We start from the raw sequence: 20,476 nt of genomic DNA, 5'->3' as shown, positions 1-20,476 counted from the left end.
GGTCAGGGCAGCCGCTTATCCATGAGATGCTTAGGTACAAAGTGTGACGAGGTATTCTCTGCCGGCAGAGGGTACATGCTTGGTGAATGGCAGGCAGATTTACTCACCCCACTGGCTGCTCCTCTTGTATAGTCAACAACTTCACAACCATACACTACAGCCTTCAGTCTTTTTTGATGTGTCCCCAAATAAGCATTCTTTTTTTTTTTTCACTTTTAATTACTTATCTTTGGTTAATGTTCTTATGCTAGTATTTGTTTCTGTCACCTTGTAACCTTTTGTTATTGTATTATATGTCATTTTCACATGCAGTATTTGGAAACATGGGCCATTTAGGTCATTTGATTTTAGTATTTGTAACAACCTATAAAATATATAATTATAAAAGAAATTATTATGTTCCTTAATCAAAATGTCCCTTCTAATTTTGGAAATTAGAGGAGTTTTTTTTTTTTTTTAATGTTCCAGAAAAGAAGTACATCAGAGGAGGAAAAAAAAAAATGACTGTTAATTTTAGTTACATTGCCTGCATTTCCTAGTTTTTTTTCCACATCTGGAATTTATTTTAAAATTGCATTTGGTACATCCAAAATGAATAATTAAGCAGCTAACTATCACATGCATTATTGATCTACTAGATTTAGATGTTGTTAAGTTTTGTGGACAATTTCATAAATTGAAGCAAACTCTTTATTTCCCACTATTTTAAAAACATTCTGCTCAATATTCACAAGTAGGAAGGGAACAGCACTTATTTTTTTTCCTCCTGATTTCTGGGTAAAGTTGTACAATTAAACTGTGCTGTCTCCCTTCTCGCTTGTCCTCTGCTTTATCCGTTTCTCCTTTGTTTGGAAATAAGGTCAGTAGGTAAAATTTCTTTTTATTTTGAGCAGACTATACTTGGCAAAATATACAGCCTCTGGTTTTTGATTCCTCTGTAAAATGTCAAGAACAACAGTGTCCTAATTCTTGACTTTCTTACTCTAAATAAATTATACTACTCAATTATTTAAGAATCAGTGCCCACCAAGCCCTGTGGAATTATTTCCTTTGGTTCCTTCAATTTGAAATCTATAACCAACCGAGATCATATAATAATTGTTTTAGTGGTGGCTAGGGTGGTGGTAGTTTTACCAATAATAAGAATAGTACCAATAGCAATGCTCAATTAGTTAGCTATAATTTATGAATCGTTGTGGACTTGGGAAACCAAGTTGCTATTTTAATATTTTCATGGTATATTCTTCATAGGATAAATCCATAACTTGGAAAGTAACCCCGAAGCCTAAAAGTTTCTGATATATGATTTAAAAAGGTGAGGCCTTAAACTTGTTCATTTAGTACTGTGATTTCTGTGTAATCATTCCCCTATAGAAACAGGTAGAAAACGAAGCTACATGTATGACTTTTGTCCTGCAGCTATAGCTTTAGCTCCTGGAGGAGGTTATGTTCTTTGAAAAGTCAGAGGGTGGGTGTTGGTGTAAAGGCCTGACTTCTATATTCATGGGAGTGAATAAGCAGCACCTACTCGAGTTAAAGCCTACTTCCCCAAGGACCGAAAACTGCTTAATTAATCAAAAGTGTCAACAAAAGCAGTAAAGCATATAAATAGTAGCCACCTAGCTTAATGGTTTTACCTTGAAGCCTCCAGAGGTTTAGTTTTGGCCTGCCTTCCTGGGTAGCGCCCAGGCCTTTCGTTTGAGCATGGACACCCTGATTAGAGATCAGTACTGCCTTTCTGGTCTAAATCCCACATGGATTTTCTCACCTTTGTTTGAAAGTTATCCTATTTATCATGTTTCCATTTTGGCTTGTGTATTGGTGAGTAGGAATGTTAAGATCCTTTTGGGACAATCTGAGTACAGAATCCTTCGAGGTTTTTAAGGACTACGTGATTGTATTAGACGTTTATGCTAAAAAGTACAGTGGCACGAACAGGTTAGGGATCATCACAGATGGCTCTGGGGCAACCTGCTAGGGACAGCCTCTGAGTTATTAGTCTGTACACTTCAGGCAGCAGAGTGTGTGTGCCTCAGAGAGACTGAACACTCAGTAAAGCAGCGTGGAGAATATCAGAAAGAAGTTGAACAGAAACGTGTGTGGTTCTTGTACTGTTCTATAACTCCTAACTTGTGGTACTGTCTTTGAGAAATTCTCAGACAAGTTTTTACCCTTAATGTATGATCTATTTGCTTGCCTGGGAAATGGTTGGATTTTTTTGTTTGTTTGTTTGTTTAAATCTAGATTCAGTTTTGTAATGATGAGCGTGGATTTGTTGTTCATGGTCAGTATACAGGGCCATGTGCCTCTTTTTTATTATAAAGAAGCCAAAATGCACCACAGGGTGAGATTCCACAGTGGAAGGCATCAGGGAGGAGCTTACATCTTGAGAAGCTGTGGTAGCTTTTAGTAATAGTTCATTCATGGTTTTACCAAGGCAGGTGTGGAAATTCCCCATCAGGTAACAAGAGGGGGAAGGATCAAGAAACTTGTCAAGGGTGGTTTTGCCATCCTTTCTGATTCCTTTTTATTGGGGCTGTTGAGGGGGAGAGGGGATTGAAGTCTGGGACTGTCCATGCTCACAGATCAAGGCCTTTCCCTTCTCTTTAATATCCTGCTCCAGGGCCCAGGAATGAAGCACACAAAACAAGACAGCCGTACTCCTGCGGGGTTACTACCACTTCTAGACTTGGAAAATTTGGAATTTCTGGCATAGCTGCTTCATCAAATATACAGTGCACAGTGTTGTTTACATCCACCTTTAAAAGTGAACAAAGCTCCTTAGTACTGCTGGTTTTTAAAAATTCCTTCTACCATGTGTGTATGTTTGAATCTATCTTTTTAGGAAATTTGTGCTTGTGGTATTAGGAAAATAGGCCCAGTGTTCATAATACTGTTTTTGTATGCCCTGGTGTAAAATATAAGATACACACCAACTAACAATAGCCATAAAAATGAAATCTTGCATAGAGCAGTGCCCTGCCTTCCCAGTCAGCAGGAACAATGCTTTTGGGGTTGAAGACAAGCTTTCTCACTGGGGAGGTGCGTGTGTGGGGGTGAGGAGGGGTGGCAACAGCTCAAGAAGTGGGAGGGGAAAGCACAGCAAATTTTAGTATAATGCATAATGTTGAAAGAAATTTTATCCCATCATAAAGATTAGCAGGCTGTGTAATTCAATTTAAAATTGGTCGGCGTGTCCTGACTATTATAAAGCCTTTCTCTCTCTTTTTTTTTTCTTTTTTATCATCATTCCATTATTTTATATCGTACACCAATATAGAATGGAGCACACAGCCAAACCATACAAAGTCTCTTCACATATTTCCACCCCTTGGAGAAATTGTTGGGAAATGTAAGAGATTATCTTAAAATGAGTTAAGAAAATGCTTGCTCAATTGAATGCCTCGTTGTTTTCTCCCCACCCACCCACCCCCCCTTTTTAAAACGTAAAATGAATTTCTTCTGAGCAAGCAGCCACTGAGAGTGAAATTCTTTTAAAAGCATTTGCTGGACACAGGGCTTGGTTCTCAAAATTCCAGCGTTAGCACTTATCTACAGTATCATGGGCATTACTGTGCCATTGAAAACCAAAACTCGGTAGCTTATGTTAATGCAAGACTGACAGACCCACATCTGATGGCAATTACCCATACTGGGGGGTTAATAAATGTTCTTAGAATTACTGTCTTTATTTTCTTTATTACAAGAAAAATGGGCAGCTTCCTAAGCCGTGCCTCCTGCTTCTTACTACCAGCCTTGGTGACTTGCTAATTAACTGTTTTGGTTCCAGTGCTTCTTGGGCTCTGCTCATTTAATATTCATATTAGGGAAATGCTAAACTCTTTGGCCAAACTAATAGGAAAAAAATTAAATGAAATTCAGCATTTATCCAAGTGTCCTTTTTAAACATTCAAGACTTGAAGAGCTCCTGAAATAATAATAATGAGCCTTGGATACACCAGAAGAGTGTTTGGAAAATGAACACACACTATTTTGTTTTTCTTATAGTAGGGAAATATCTTAATTTTTATTTGTGTTCTGAGAGGGTTTCAATGCACGTATGGTAGAGAGAGGTGGGCACATTTGCCAACTCTGATCAATTGAAAGTGGCTCTCTGATGCACTTTGTAAAGAAGAAACCTCATGCACATCCAGACTCGGTGGGAAACATGATTGATAAGCAACGTTGCCAGGCTGTGGAAGGGGGTGTGGTTATTCATATGCCCTGTGTTTACTATTCCTGGTTTGATGTCATTCATCTTTGGTCCTATTCATGCTCTCTGACTGTGGTGGACAGAAAATTGTCATAGTGAAATCCTATGCCTGTTTTAACTCTTTCGGGTCACATCCAGACTTTCCAGTTTCTTTATTAGAAGGTTCTTGAAATAACTGTGACCTTGGCTTGGTGGGATTTTTTTCAAGTTTTCTTCACCTTGTAGGTTGTCCTGTGTCTGTTACAGGAGGTCTCCAAACGTCTGTGAAGCAAGTTGGGGCTTATGTATCAATAAAACTGTCAGGAAGACAAGAAAATATGTCTTTTCATATCCTTATAGGAGGAGGCAAATTGAACTTTGGTTTGTGATCCTAAATCCATAAAGATTTAAGGTCATATAGCCACTCAGATGGAAGTTAACTTTTGAACCTTTTCGAATTCCTGTTTAGACAGGAATTAATAGATCAGAAGAAACTAGGCAATTCAGTTTATCCTATTATATTCCTCAAATCTTGGGTAGCTCAGTTTTCTCTAGCTCTCAGTTTCTATTTCCTGAACTTCATGCTTCTCTCAATCTTAGATTCCTGGAACCTAGTTCAGTTCTATTGAATTGGATTCTCTATTGATGAGTTGTTATTAACAATTGCAGCTTTGATGACCTGGGTACAGCCAGTTCACTGCCACCTTCTTGCTTTTCATCCTGTGGTCCTCTGAGTTTCACAATACAATCTGCAAACTCTGATTATCCTCAGTCAGGCCACTCTCTTTTCATCCTGACCTCTGTGGACTTCACTTACTTTGTCTGTAAAAGGGGATGATAATTTTTACCTTATAGGGTTGTAGACATTCGGTTAGTTAATATATACAGTTCTTTACTGTATACAGTGCCTGTCAGAAGGTGTCATACACGTTGGTTCCAAACCTCATAATCGCTATCCTCATTTTGTTCACAAGGACTCTGAGTATTCTTGGGGTGGGCAAAATCAACTCAGGATCTCTTACCACAATTTTATAATGAAGAATAGAAGATAGACAAAGAGATTGGTTTGTTTTAAACGTGAATTGAGCTTGTGGCAGTGTAAATTAGTGCGTTGAATCAGTTAGGAGCCCTTTGGCTCCAACAAATGAAATGGCTCAAGCAACAAAGGATTTATTCTCATATATATATGAAGATGTAAATATATATATGTATGTGTATACATGTATATAAAAATCTGGTAGTAAAGCATTTTTCAGAATCAGGAATAATGTTAGGAACTGGGGTTCTTTCAGTATTCCTTCCTCCTATTCGTGTGTATTAATCTTGCCCCAAAGGTTGGAGAGTGTCTACCCCAAAGTTCCAGGTAGAGCGTGATGATATGACAATGTTTGGTGGAAAAAGAGGGCCCTTCCCTCCAGCACGTCTCTTTGTGTAGGTAATGACCATTTCCTGGAAGCCCTTTTGCTTGCCTCCTGGTCCAGTACTGGATGACACACATTCCTTAAACCAACTGCTGGAAAGGAAGTTGACTTAGACGAATCGAGATCCACCAGCTTGGATTCAAGAACAACCCACCTTTCTTGAGCACCTGGCTTCCCTGGGGAAGATGACCTAAGAACAAAACCGAGGTTCTGCTGTGGAGGAGGGCTGGGATAGGACTGGAGTAGCTCCTTACCAAGCGTCTGTCTGCTTTATGAATCCTGTAATAAAATGTCTTTTAAGGACACCTTGAGGACAGCAGCCTGCCCTCTTCCTAGAATGAAGCCCATTTTGTGTGCCTTTCTGTAATTCAGGGAGCAACCCTGTGGCATGGCTGGCCAGTAACTAGGACAGCCATGGACAACAGTTTAAAATACCATGCTTGTCACCTATTTTCGTCTTGGAAGTTTTTGCTCTTTTCCTTTTCCTTTTCTTTCTTTCTTTTTTTTTTCCTCTTTTCTATTTTTTTTTTTTTTGTTTGTTTGTTTCAGCTCTTGCTCATGCCATAGCGCAGCCGCCAGACTTCTTCCTTTAGACAGGAGGAGAGGTTTTGAGCCCTTGTGTCTTTTCCAGGAGAAATGATGCCAAGGGGGAGATTAAAGAATCTGTTATGTGGTCAGATTCCAAAGGTCTGAGAGGCTGAGCCCATCGCTGTCCATTGTGTCTGATGGGTGTCCGTTGGGAGCAGCTTGGCCTTCTGCGCTTACCCATCTGCAGTTGGCACACTGAGATTCCTGAGGCTAACATCCAAATTAATTAGCTAGTTGTCACCATCAGTTGGTCATCAGGAGATGTCAAGACACTTGGTGGAAAGCTGAATCCACCAAAACAGAGAAGCGAGAATCTCTTGCTGGATCAGTGACATGCACAGAGGTAAAGCCTTGGCCATCAATCAATCAATCAGTCAATCAGTCAATCAATCCATCCATCCATCCCCAAATCAGCCCAGTTCTGTTATAGGTGGGTAGGTGGGTAGATTACCTCTACTTCCGGACTTGAATAAAAGTAGGGCAAGAGGCCTCCTTGTTAGGGTAATATTGGCCTCTGAGATCTTATTTAATTGTTAGAAGATGCAAAGAAAAAGTAGAATTGCAGAAAGAGAATTTTTTTTTTTTCCTTAAGATCATGGCTCATTCAGACCCAGAGAATCTGAATTCCCCAAATGGAGACTGGAATCTGATTAAAAACAAAACAACAACACAACCCAGAAAACTCCCTATATAATTTAGAAGACCAATAAGTTTGGGAGCAATTAGCCTAGAGTGACTGTCTCAGACCTTATAATAATTATAGAGTTTGTACAATTCAACTTCTAGGGCAGTGATTTTTTTCACCTGTGTTCCAAGGGCCCCGAGGGGCTAGGAATCAGGTGATGCAGGGCAGAAATCTATACTTTAAAAATTTTTTTTCTCTAATTTGAACTTCTTTATGAACTTTTCTTTGAATGTGGTGTTCCCTGTAAACCGCCCCCCCCCCTTTGCCCCACATAACTAACAAAATTGATCTGCCTCTGGGTCGAGACATAGGATCTTCCTGTATGTCATCACCCAAACCATCTTTAGCATGTTGGGAGAAGAATCCCATCAAGACCTGAATGTCTGAGCTTTTGTGAACAGAATATGGAAAGTCAGCTGTGGCTGAGTAGAATGACCATGTGTGTGTGGGGGGTTTGAAACCAAAGGGCAGAGCCCTAGTCATGAGGACATCCTCTCCCTTAGGGCACTTGGGGGCCAGATGCCAGTCGGCACAGTCCTCACGTGACATTCTGTTACTGCCTGTGTGATATTCCCTCAGTTAAGCCAGCGTTCTGACAAACCTGAAGGAGAGAACCCCCCAAATTAGGGAAAACTTTGTTTATAGTTAGCTTTGTTGAACTGCTCCATGCCACCCCTAGGCAACAACAACAGTACTCAGGGCATGCACATGGTCTGCCCCATCTTGTACAATTTACTTCCTCTTGGTTGCTTCCTTAATATGCTTTTCTTCCTAGGGCAGAAAATTGAATAAACACATTTAGAAAGATTTTTGAACACAAGAATAGATTAAAATTTTTTTCAGCTAAAAAAATAAAATTGACCATAGCAGATTGCTATAGATGATTTTTTTAAATGAAAAAAAAATTGAGATTTTTCAAAGAACCAAATGCTTGACACCTGTTATGAATCTCTCCAGTGTGTGCATGGATATGCTTCTTGCCTCACTGTGTTATGTTACACATAATGAGGAAAGTCTATTTCTGACACATCTATTGATTATTGATAAAGGAGTGGGCAGGCAGAAAATGTTGACTGATATCCTTCAAAGACACCTCCTTGGTTGCCATATTTATCCTGTGTTACTGTCTTTCACAGAATCTGCTAATCCCCATTCTCCCTAGCACCTACCATAATCTGAGTTATGTTAATAGGTATTTACTTCTTTATTGGCTGTGGGTGCCAGCTCAGTATAAGCCCCATAAAGGTGGGTACCATTTGCCATTTTGTGCATCATTAGTCTCAGCCCCCACCAAACATTCTGCCTGTCAAAATGCTAGGAACCTAAGGAATTTATGAAAGGAAAGTGGTTTTTATTTTTATTTTTATTTTTTTTAGAAAGATCTTTTGTTGTAGAAAGACATGATCATTCCATGGGCATTCTAGAACCCTGTTTCATTATCAAATCTCATCCTGATTTTTGAGAGGGTCAGAGATCTAATGGGGTTTAATGGGATCTTGGAGGATTTCTGTTCCACAAACCTGCTGCATTAGAAAATTTAGGTTGAGACCTGACTTTGCAATATCCTTGAAATGATACAAATGGAAATCAAAGTCAGGGAAAAGAGAGTTAAATCACAAAGTGGGTGAATCTGAGAACCTGGAGTTGAAAGTGAAATGTCACATGACAGATTGAAAAAGTAGGGACAATTTAACCCAAAGAATTGAAATCTGGCCCGACCTTCCCAGTAAGGGATCAACTTTACAATCTTTGGATGGGTTTGAATAGAAGTGTTTGGAATTCTTATTTCTAGAGAATTATATTAAACTCTGCAATAATAACCTTCTCTTCTTACTAGTGTATCTAATCTACAGTTTCCGGAAAAAAACACTCCAAAGGAATTCAATTTAAAAAAATAAATAAAAGTAGCCTTTTTACAAAGAAACTTGGCCTCCATTTCTAGCATTTAATAGTCAATGATCTTGGCTTTAGCTCATACTTTGAAGAGAATAATCCTAGTGAAAAATGAAAGCTGGTTATTTCAGAGACACATAGAAATGAAATACTGTGGTTCAGAAGAACCTACGTATTATGAGATATCACTCTGGAAAATCTTTTGCTCCAAACCTCGAGGAACTATCTAGGTATTTGAAATGAAGAAGGGATGCCATACTGTCTTAAGCAAATGCAGCCCCTTAGCTATGCATAGAAAGATAAGTAAGGGGCTGGGGATGTGGCTCAAGTGGTAGGGCTCTCACCTAGCATGCGTGAGGCACTGGGTTCGATTCTCAACACCACATAAAAATAAAATAAAGATATTGTGTCCATCTAGAACTAAAAAATAAATATTTAAAAAAAAGAAAAAAGAAAAATAAGTAAGTAAATTTAGGATATTGGCCTGATGGAAGATTTTTTTCTATTAAAGAGTGCCTTAGTAGTAGTATCAGAAACAGAAGAAATATTTGGAAGAACAGTGGCTGAATCCAGAGAGGACATTTCTCTCACCTTAACTTACTCTTTTATTTAAGCTCACAGTTAAGATAACTAGTAGATGCCTTCCACAAGTCAAATCAAAGAAAATCTCTTAAACCAGACGAGTAAAGGTTTAAAAAGAATAGAAGAGAGTTTCCCAAGAATGAAACCTCAGCAATCTTTAGTGTCTGTGAGATATAAAGAAATGAATGACTAAATGTCCTGGGTGTTACTGGAAGACTCTTTCAGGTAGTGGTAGAAGGGTTTTAGAAATCAGAGTTCATGGGTATGGGTTCAGAAGAGCCTCTCAGTTTCTCTGAACTAAAATGTTCTGATCTGTAAAGCAAAGCTCATAAATTATCTCTGACTCAGAACCTGACCATGTCATCCTGTGATATGGTGGAACAGAAAGCATTGGTTTGTGATCTCAGGCATTCTGTGTTGTACCCAAGCCCCTGGGTGACCTTAGAGGAGTTATGTGTCCTTGCTTGGTCTCAGCTTCCCATTCTATAGAAGGAATGACTGTGAAATCTGAGGACTCTGCTAGGTAGGAATTTCAGTAAGCCTGGAATTAGAGGATAAGAGGTCAGGAGCACCCTACTGCCCCTTGATTTTTCTGTTAGAAGCAAAAGGAAAGAGCTGGCCGTGCACATAAATTAGCATGAATTCTTTGATCTGACCCAGTGACTTGGGGGCCTGAGAAGATGCACACACATGTCCTGTCTGGGTCTGGGCAGTAGGCTCAATTATGAAGAGGGGCCTCTACAAAGCCAGCTGTCAAAACAGCAATGATTTGCCCGAGAGGCCTAGGGATGAAAACTAACAGATGAAGGGATACAACCAGGAAGAAATACAAGCACCTTTTTTGCATAATGAATGACCATTCTATTAACTGCATCTATTGATTCCAAATCCTGGTAACAAAGACTGGAAAAAAAATCTTGTAAGTGAGTAATGTTAAACATGCAGCAATAATTTCCTTCTCTTTTGAAATGGCGGTGCATTATTATTTGTGTGATAATGCATTCATTTATTTGTTCACTTATTCAACAACCTTGAATCCTTATTATGAGAAGGCTAATCTCTTTGGCCCCTGTGCCTTTCCCAGAAAAATAGTCCTCCCCATGACAGGTTTTTAAAATCAGATTTAGTTTCTTAATAGCAAATGAATGGTATAATTCAGGATATATGTAACTGATGACATCTTGGAATTTGATCTATAACACTTTCAGGCCATGTTGAACCCAGAATTTGGGTACAAGTTACTCATATCCACATGATTCTCATCTGGGATAGAATTATTTCTTTATTCATTCATTTGCTAAATAATTATTGAAGTCTGCTGGGAATACAAAAGTGAATGTAGTCTGAACCCTCCCAAGATCCATAGTTAAGTGGGAGAGAAAGAGCCATGTAGACAAATTCTCACTCTATGAACTGTAAGTACTTTGGGAAGCTCAGTGTTCAGGGTGTGGGTGAAGGAGCAACTGGCTGGGGCTGGGTCTCAAAGAATTCTGCACATCATACCAGCAAGGTTAGCCATTTTATGTATTTATTTATTTTTCCTGTAGGCAATGCTGGAGAACCTGGGAGGATTTTAAAGTTAAAGTGGGTGAGAATTTGAAGTGTGTGGAGAGAGTAAATATGATCAGATTTTTATTTTTTTTAAATATTTATTTTTTAGTTGTAATTGAACATAATATCCCTATTTTATTTGTTTATGTGGGGCTGAGAATCTAACCCAGGGCCTCTCACGTGCAAGGTGAGCGCTCTACCGCTGAGCCACAACCCCAGCCCCCAGATTTGTATTTTGATAGATGGTTTCAGTTTTAATGTGGGAAGCAGTAAGCAAAGACTGCCTTCCAGAAAGGTGGGTTAGCTCACCAGACTGTCATAACAAAATACCAGACTGGGTGGCTTAGACAACAGACATTTCTTTTCTCAAGTTGTAGAGGATAGAAGTCCAAGATCGAGGCAGGTTGGTGTTTCCTGAGGCTTCTCGCCTGGGCTTTGCATATGGGCTGTCTTCTTGCTGTGTCCTCACGTGGCCTTTTCTCTGTGCATGTGATTCCCTGGTGTCTGTAGGTCCATATTTCTTCTTATAAGGCATTGGAATAGGGCCCACCCTCATGGCCTCATTTTAGCTTACTCACCTCTTTAAAGGTCCTATCTCTAACTTTAGGCACATTATGAAGTACTGAAGCCTCTTAATAGGATTTTTTTTTTTTTTTTTTTTGCAGAGGGACACAGTCATCACAGAAGTGGACAAAAAGATTGGGGGAAACCCATGCCTTGCCAGTGGGTATAGATATGTACAATGAGGGACAGAAGTTGACATGTTTTGTAATAAACAATTTAAGGCAAAGGTAGAATGCATACACCTGACCCAAATGCCCAGGAACAGGGAACTTACAGTACCATGGTACAGTACCATGGAAACCTCTGTTTTTTTTTTTTCCTTCATTTTACTGTTTACTGGGAACAGCAGAAGAACAGCAGAAACTGTTCTTCAGCTGTGTTCTGATTACCTGGATTCCTTAAAATATTTAATTGAATTATTTAAAGGAGAGCTTTAAAGAACACCATTTGCCTTATGCATCCTACTAAAAGAAAACATGAATTTAGGAAGACATAGTAGACATTCTTCTCCTGAGCTGTAGTAGCTTTAAGATGCTGGAGGCTAGGTGTCTAGAAACTGGAAAGCTGTAGGCAAGGAAGGGAAAATGTGGACAGTGACATAGATCTCCTGCTCCACTTCCTGGAACCTTGGGCCCCAAGAATTAAGATTTCCTTTCAAAAGTTCTTTCTGCCTAAAGAATTATATTATGTACTCTGTACTCTTCATCTCAGAAGGGAGGATGTGGCCTGAAGTCACAAGCTATGACCAAGGAGAGTGTTGGAACTGGTATTTCCGTGGAACCAAATCTTAACTGAAGGAACTACACCATCTCACGCCTTCTAAGATGCCGCAGTCTGGCTGGGCACAAATCACGAGCCACCACACAGCTTGTAGATTCAAACAGCAACTCTTTATTCCCGAATTCACACCAGCCGTATACAAACACGTTCTGGGGAAATCCACGTTCTCTCCCAAATTCACGTTCTCTCCCAAATTCACCTTCACTGGGCTTCTGTCTCCCAAAATATACTGTCTGAATCCCGTGAGAACTCAAGGGGAACTGAGGCAGCAGGATACGCCCTATTCCCAGCAGGAATAATCTTAAACCTTAAACCTGGAACCTAAACTGGGAACGCCCTAAACCCGATTATGTTAAACCGGGAACACCCTAATCCGCCCTGGTCCTTGAGCAAGGTCAACTACATTCAATGTCACTGCAAAATGTCAGCAACATGGGGTACGCTGGCAAGGAAATTGTCATACCTACTTGGCTAATGGCTCCCAGCACTAAGAAGTTTTCTTGTTGGCTCTGATTTAAGTGGAGTTCTTATTAATGGAAGTTGTTCCCAGTTCAGGGGTGAGGAAAAGCAAAAAATGAAAACAGAAATAAATGTGGTCTCCATTCTCCCTGTCTCATCATTGTCACTATTGATCAAAATAACCTTCCCTATAAGATTTCTTTATAAACTTCATCCTTGAAATGCTTCATTAAAATTTTGAGGTATAAAATAAGAAAAGTCAATTTCATTGGATCCTAAATTTTACTCTATACAGCTTCCTGTCCAGAGTGCAAATTATTAAAATTGACAGAGGACGTGTGTGCAAGGTAATATCTCCCTTCGTAGGCACTTTTCTAAATTTCAAGATAGTCTGTAAGAGTGGATTAGATTATACAGTGAGTGGGGACTCTGAAAAGAAAATAGAATTGTGTATTGATGCCTTCAGAAATATTATTTGATGGCAATAAAATATTCCCTGAAATTCCCTTCAGAGGGGAGAAAATGGAGTTTGTTTGCAGTAATTGCATTTTCTAGCATTTGCTCTCACACTTTCCAATATAAGCCAATTGGAACCTGTGATTTGGTTTTGCTTATTGGCAAAAGTACCATGTAAATTGATCTGTGATGCATTTAAAGAAGATGCTTTTGAAAGTTTGGAAATTGAGATGGCTTTTTCTTATTAGATTTCAAGAGTATTAGGGTTCATTTCTATATTTTAGTCTAATGTAATATTAGCCAAATATGTTCTTTTTCAATTTAGTTTTAATCAAGTTCTAGAAGACCATTTTCATCTGGCCCCAGTGGTGCTGTTAAGGCAGAGATTTTATTTCCACTGTCAACCCTGCAGTCTGCTTTCTGCAGCCCAGCCCCTCAGAATCACTGCATGCTGAAATCCTGCATTCATCTGCCCAAACGTTATTTCAGCACACAAAAATAATAGTAATTATTACAAAAAAAGATTTTTTTTAAATTCCTATTTGCAAGGTTAAGGAGGGGGAAATCCAAAAAGCCTCTAAAATTGTTATTTCGTTTAAAAGATGTGGCCTTTATACCTTGTGTTATTTTTATTTAATTTGATCTTCACCATACTTAATGGTGCAAAATGCAAACCCATAGGATTTTCATTTGTTCCTCTAATTATTCAGTGGAATAATTGCCACTTATTTTATAATTATTGCTGGAACACCTCTCAAGTTGGTTTTTAAAGGCTTTGTGGGGGATTAACCCAATGCATTATTTTTTTCAGCTCACCATAGACTTTGTCAGTCAATACTTCTAATTTATTAAAGATATTTACTGAATACTTTCTTAAGGTGATAGGAAAAAAATAGGAGATGGTCCTTTTTATCCTGAATGAAGTTGCAATGAGAAACAAGAACAAAATAAAAATGATCATCATCGTCCTTTGTGTGTCAGATATTGTATTAGGTCCTTTCCTGTCTGACTTAATTTTCATATCTACTTTGTAAGGCAGATTGTCCAGTTAGTCTACTTTTTTTTTTATTCCTGTTGGATAATGTGAAGGTTAAATAGTATATTTTGAATTTGAGTCTCAGAGGAAATAAACAACAAGACTAGAAACTAGATCCTGACAAAAATCCTATGCCCTTCCCTTTATGTATTCAAACATTTCTGTGAGTTTGAGTGCTGTAAACATGTACCCAGATGATCAAGATGAGACCCGACAATGTCTTTACCAGTTTTTCTTGGGGCTGTCTGGTGAAACCCTCATTTGGATTCAGTTTTCTGAAGTTGGAGGAAGTAGATTGAATAGTCTTTAAGAGATAGCCTGTTCAGATCAAATTTGTTGTACCTGGTGTAAGTCTTTTCACAACAAGCCAAAGTTGGGTAAAATAAACAGTGGAAGAGTCTACCTTATGATTCAGGTTGTGTAGACAGATGGCTGAGATGAGTCTAATTGAAGTTGACCTTCAGTGGACAGTTACCACCACAGCTGCCCATTTAGAACATGCCCTGTTTGTCTGGGTGGCAACAGAGACACTCTATTGGGAAACAAGGAGGATATTTTCATCCCCTTTTTACTAAGTTGTGGTTGCCTTTACATACATATAATGTGACTATGAATGAATGTGTGTGCATGCATGTAAGTCATAATAAGTTATGTTGGAATAAGGTTACGGCCGAGACAGGAATGCATACAAACAAGGAGCTGCTAGGTGACGTTCAAATCTCTGAGCTGTTTTCATGGTCCCCTAACAATGGGGTTCCTACCAGCTGCTTCCTCATGGTTTGCACTTCTTAGCTGTGTTACCTGACATCAGTGCAGAATACTGGTGACCACTTAGGTCCAGAGGGAGTCTGCCTTCCTGCGGGGAAGAGGAGTGTTCTCTTATCTCCTTTGTGTAGATTAAGACTTATAACATTTCTGCTGTCTTGGGATTCTTTTTATGGAGGAGGCTGAAGAAGAGGAGGGAGCCTTTCAGCTGTGGTTTCTTACACTCAACCTAATTCCTCCAGTGGACCGTCAGGCTTCCGCTGAGCATTCCTTACATTCTCCTGGGTTTCTGGCTCAGCCTTGACATTATTGTAATATAGTTTTCTGTGTTTAATATTTCTTAGACTTGGTTTTCCATTGCAAGCATGGAAGAAACCCTAATGCATGAGTTTCAGAGGAGAAGGTAGCAGTCTGAACCTGCCGTGTGGCTCCATCAGCAAGTGTGAGTATTAACCTGAGAGCTGTCAGGACTTGTGAAAATTAATGGAGCCTGACGGGGGACAGACTGAGGTCAGAGACGGAGCTTACCCCAACTGAATGTTTCTGGTGGTTTTGCAGCTGAGGCAAGTGAGTGCAAATCTGGAGCCAGGAGGGATTCCTGGAGGTCTGTTCATTCATTTAACAAGTAGGCAGTGTGCACCAAGTGCCAAGCATTTTCCTAGGTGCTAGAGGTACAGCAATGAAAAGTGGCCTCTGCCTCCTCTTATCTGACAGAACCCCTCCCTTTTTCCAGGTGGGCTTGGCTCTGATATCAGTCCCCATTCATCACCAACCATGGAATTGAGATGAAACGTCTCCTTAGCCCGACCCTGAGCCTCCTAGTTCTTCTGTCTTCAGAGCCACTGGTGTTACTTTCCCCTTCCATCATCCTGCAGAATTTTCTGCTTGGCCAGTTCTCAGGCTCAGGTTATTCTTGCTCAGTCCTCAGTGGAATAGAGAGACTTTAGGAGTTTGAACATTTTTCCTGTTCCTGCTGGAGTCGTGATATTAAAAATATAATTATAATTTTAAACAGGAAAAATTTCCTCCTTCTATCTACCTTTGGGGTATCACAAGGTCCCTTTATACCACTGGTCTCAGAGACCAGTATTTTAAAACAGCCCCCTGGCACCACTGCCCCGCACAAGCTGCAGGTGGAGAAATCTGATCAAATTGTAATGTATCTCTTTTGTTTAGAAACAGTCCCATGATAGTAGAACTATATGTCTGTTTCATTCTTTGTTAGCTCAGAAAGTGAGGTTATTCTCCAGCACATTGACAAGGGGAGGTCAGCCCGATGCTTGTATTTGCAGGTCTGATTTTCCCACACCTTTGAGCCATATCAAGTTCTTCTGTCCTGTCCTCTCTCTATTGTTTTTCTTCCTGCTACAGAGTGACTTGTATTTACTGTGAGTGCTGTGTTACAGATCGTTTTAATTTCCTCGTACATTTTCAAAATCCATAATTTAGGAGCATGGAAGGGGATGGGCATAGGGCTTGAGATCATATAGAACTAGGTTTTCTTTTACTGAGGAAACCTGGAAGACCATGTTGGCTTTGGGATGCCTTCTTTCAGAATTATTGCTGAAGGTTGAGGTTTCTCTTGTTTTTAGCAGAAGTGAAGAGGAGATAGCAATTGATTAGCCTTGTTTACCAGTCCCTGATTTAAAAAAAAAAAATGAGGTGTGGGGAAGGTGATATTTGGCCTTAGCCACAACCTGATGAGCCACTGCTATATTTCCTGTGCTTCCCATTCATGAGGTGGTGAAGAGCATGAAGCAAGAGCCATTTTCTAGCAGGTAGCAGGCAGATTCCTGGGAAAAGTGAAGATACTGAAATTGACCTTGGATGTGGTTTGACCTGTACTTGAATTTTCTAGGGAAATACATTCCATAATGATTTATAGCAGAAAAATAGGTTGCAGGTTTATGATACTTAATTTTGAGGGGCATTAATTTTTATTGGAGGAGAGGGGCAAGCTAGCAAGGGAATCTTGTTTGGCTAGAGCAGTGATTATATATGTTTATTTAAAATGATGCATGCCTTGCCCCAGGTATCACTGTTTTCTATTATCTTCCACCTAGTCCAATTCAATTTTTTTTTCTCTTATCTCCCTGGTCCCTATAGGTGTTTGTGTTTATTACCTTAAACTTCCATTCTTTATCCCAGTTTTGTCCTTGTTTTTATAATATAGCCAAGTGTTTAGAATTCTGGTACCTTACATAAAGTTGACTTTCCTGTCCTGGGGCAGGCACCCAATTTTTTCGTGACCCTCCTGTCCTTGGATGGGCTCCCAGATCCTCCTGGAAGGTGGTGGGTAAGAAATGACACCGATAGCTGCGGTAGCATTTGGGGAAAGCCTTAGTTGTGCCAGAATGTCGTCATAGCATGAGTCTGACACCGCCCCTCATGTCCTGTGGAGAAGTCCATGACATAGCCAGAGAAACATCTAGAATGTGCAGCTCTGTTTCTTGGAACAAACGAAAAAGGCCATCACTGCCTAAAACTAGAGAAGAGGTCGCCAAAAATAAGGGAACAGAATAAAAAAGACTCATGTTAAAGGTAGGCTCTGAGCCAGACTTTATTGTGCTGTTACAGATTCGGGTTCAACTGAAATAATATTGGCCTGGGAGGCAAGAGTTAGATTGTTGTCGCATTTGTGCCACCAGCTCAGTGACTATATAGCAAGTAGCAGCACCTGTCTGGCACTCGGTTTCTTTACCAAGAAAACAGAGCTGGATGAATCAGTGGTTGGGTTTTTTTGTTTGTTTGTTTGTTTTGTTTTTATTTAATTTTTTGTCAAGCCAAGGAGTCTATCTTCAGGAAACCTGTCTGCACATTGTAAAATCAGGGAACATGGAGCGGCTCTGGTGAACATGGAGTCAACTCCCTCCCCTCAGCCCTCGGGGTTTTTATCATTTTGCCTTGCTGCAGCCCTGGGGAAGCTTCATGGAGCGCAGCTTTCCAACCATCAGTAGTCTCGGAGGACCCGCCTGGTTCATCTGCTGTGATTCATGGGAGCCACTGGAATGACACATTCAGCGTCCAGAGTGTTATAAGGCAGGGAGGCTGACCTTGACACAAGTGCTTTGAAGTTGTTCAAGATTTACGAGACATATGCAGAGCTGAAGATCTTAAACTTTTCTCGGTATTCTATTTCTTGTGACATGCTCTTAGAAAAGCACCCCCATCTGACTGCATGAAGAAATCAGAGACATTCCAGATGAGGAACAGCTCTTGAGAGAAAGGGCACCTGGAGGCCATCGATCTCGGATTATACTGTTCATTTGTGAATGAGAGGCCAGTCCTGGCATATCTTCCCTCTTTTGCAAATATTGAAAGAGATGGGTAGCCAGGCAGAGAAGAAGGAAAAAGGTGGCGTGTCTAGGGCACTCGCTCTGCCAGGTTAGGATATTCTCGACACTTGTACAGGCTAGAGGGCTCTCTGCCCACTCCTCTTTCCCACTAACCCCTGATGCCTTATTAGCTTTAATAATACTGTTATTGCTTGAAGGACACACTGGACCATGCCAGACTCTACCATTAGAAAATTCACTTTTATTTTCCATATTCAGATGCTTTACTTGGAGAAAAATGCCATTGTGCCTGGCACCCGGGAGTGATCCCATTTATGGATAAACTGACAATTTCTTGGGTAGCCATAGGGAGGGCTCATTGTCCCCATCATCAAAACAGTAACCACAGAGCTCCTGTCCACTGACTGAATGCAAAGTGTGGAAACCATGAGGTTCTTTATGTGGAGCATCTTGCTTAATCCTCACCAAACCTTAGAGGTAGCATTATTACTTTCTGTGTACATAATGGTGGGATTTGTTGCTCTGTATTCATACATGCACACAATTTAACAACATAATTTTGCCAGTAACATTCCCCCGTATTTTCCCTTTCCTCTACTGATCTCCCTTCAATCTTCATGAGACACGCCTCCCACGTTTCTTTTCCTTTTTCCTCTCTAGCTTCCGCATGTGAGAGAAGCATAGGACTCCTGTACCACTCTGCTGTGATGACTTTAATTCTTCAGGATAAATACCAAGGAGTGGTATAGCTGGGTCAAGTGGTGGTTCCATGCCTAGTCTTTGGAGGAAACTCCATACTGATTTCCATGGTGGTTGTACTAATTCACAATCCCACCTACAGTGTAAAAGTATTCCTTTTTCTCCACCCCAATCTGTAGTTTTAAAATAATTAATTGGAGGTTAGTTGACTAGACCATATGTTAGGGAACAGAATAGGACACATCACAAGGGCTTAAACTTGGAAGAAATCAGGACACTGGCTTTCACTCTGTCATAGTCCAAAATGACAAGCCCAATTTCTGGAATTCTTAGGAAACACCTGGTGAATCTTGCAAAGGCTCATTCATTCCATCACTTATTCACAAAAAATGAACTGTGTGCCTGCCATTAGGGAGTGCTGAACTGGGTACTTTGGATCAAACAAGGAATCAGAAGCCATGATCCATGCCTTCAGATCTAGGGAGAGATGAGTCACACGTGAGAAGTAAAACTAAAAGATTAAATAATAAAAGTTAGCAAGCACTGGTTCTTGACTCTATCCCATGCCCATGTGTTGGACGTTTCATCTCATTTTATCCTTGCCACAACCCACCAGATAGGTGTTGTTATTCTCTCCATTTTTGCTAGTGGACTTTAGAAAGCACAGGAGTCTGTTTGAGGTCATTCAGCTAATACAAGGTGAGCCCTGCAGAGTCCCAGCTTAACTCTACGCTGCCCACATAGTTTAGGTTTAAAAATTGAGCCATGAAGAATAGGAATATGGGAATTATAGTCAGAGTGCCTTGAATAATCTCCATAGAAGGAGAGGAAGGAGGAGAGTCTCAGGGAGTAAGCTGCAAAGCAGCGGGGAGGATGGGAAGTGAGCTGAGGAGAAAGAGACCAGAAGGAAAATACCAGACAGAAGGGGAGGGGGGATTTAGAGAGCGCAGTCAGGAATCCAGGCGAGAGACTTTCAGAGACCTCATGTAATTGTGGTGTGAACAGAGGTGAGAAGAGAGAAAAAGCCTTGAGTTTGGCCATTAGGACATCATCAGTGACATTCCAGGGAGGCTTTTGGAAGAGAATAGAAAGAGAATCCAGGTTGCATTGGAAAAATCCAGAGTAACCATATCTCTGTAAATTGTTAGACCTGATAATACAGTGGCCCATCAGGCAAGAGAGATGCAGTGAGTGGCCAGGTAGGAGTGGAAACAGGAAGGCACAGGTCTTCAGAAAATGGAAGATGGAAGTCAGTGTTTCCTGATCTTTTGATTTTTTCCAAAGAGGCTGTGTGTGTGTGTGTGTGTGTGTGTGTGTGTGTGTGTGTTTTATCTCCTGATAGGTCATTTTTTTTTAAAGTAAAGCTTCAGTTGGGGGCTCACTGTAACACCTCTGTGGACTGAATTCAGCCTACCAGCTGTACACATCTGAGGTGCTCTTCCCAGATGTTAGAAGTGACTTGAGGAAGCATGTCAAACAACAAGGTCAAGGCCTGTTTAGAATTGTGTG

General features: G+C 40.3%; 1 protein-coding gene across 6 annotated transcripts in view; it reads left to right on the top strand.

Moving 5' to 3' along the window:
- The window catches only part of Mpped2 (metallophosphoesterase domain containing 2), a 172,226-nt gene that overhangs the window by 60,316 nt on the left and 91,434 nt on the right, over positions 1-20,476 (top strand). For 2 of the 6 annotated variants that reach the window (XM_048788533.1, XM_048788532.1), the window contains exon 2: positions 15,317-15,414. The exons of the other annotated variants lie outside the window; for them this stretch is intronic. The gene's annotated coding sequence lies outside the window, so the exon portion shown is untranslated. The remainder of the gene's footprint in view (positions 1-15,316; positions 15,415-20,476) is intronic. 6 annotated transcript variants of the gene reach the window in all.

Source organism: Marmota marmota, unplaced genomic scaffold, assembly GCF_001458135.2.
Source record: "Marmota marmota marmota unplaced genomic scaffold, marMar, whole genome shotgun sequence".
NCBI classification, from domain to species: Eukaryota; Metazoa; Chordata; class Mammalia; order Rodentia; family Sciuridae; genus Marmota; species Marmota marmota.
Note: the sequence above shows the minus strand (reverse complement) of the source record. Positions and strands in the feature narration are given on the sequence as shown.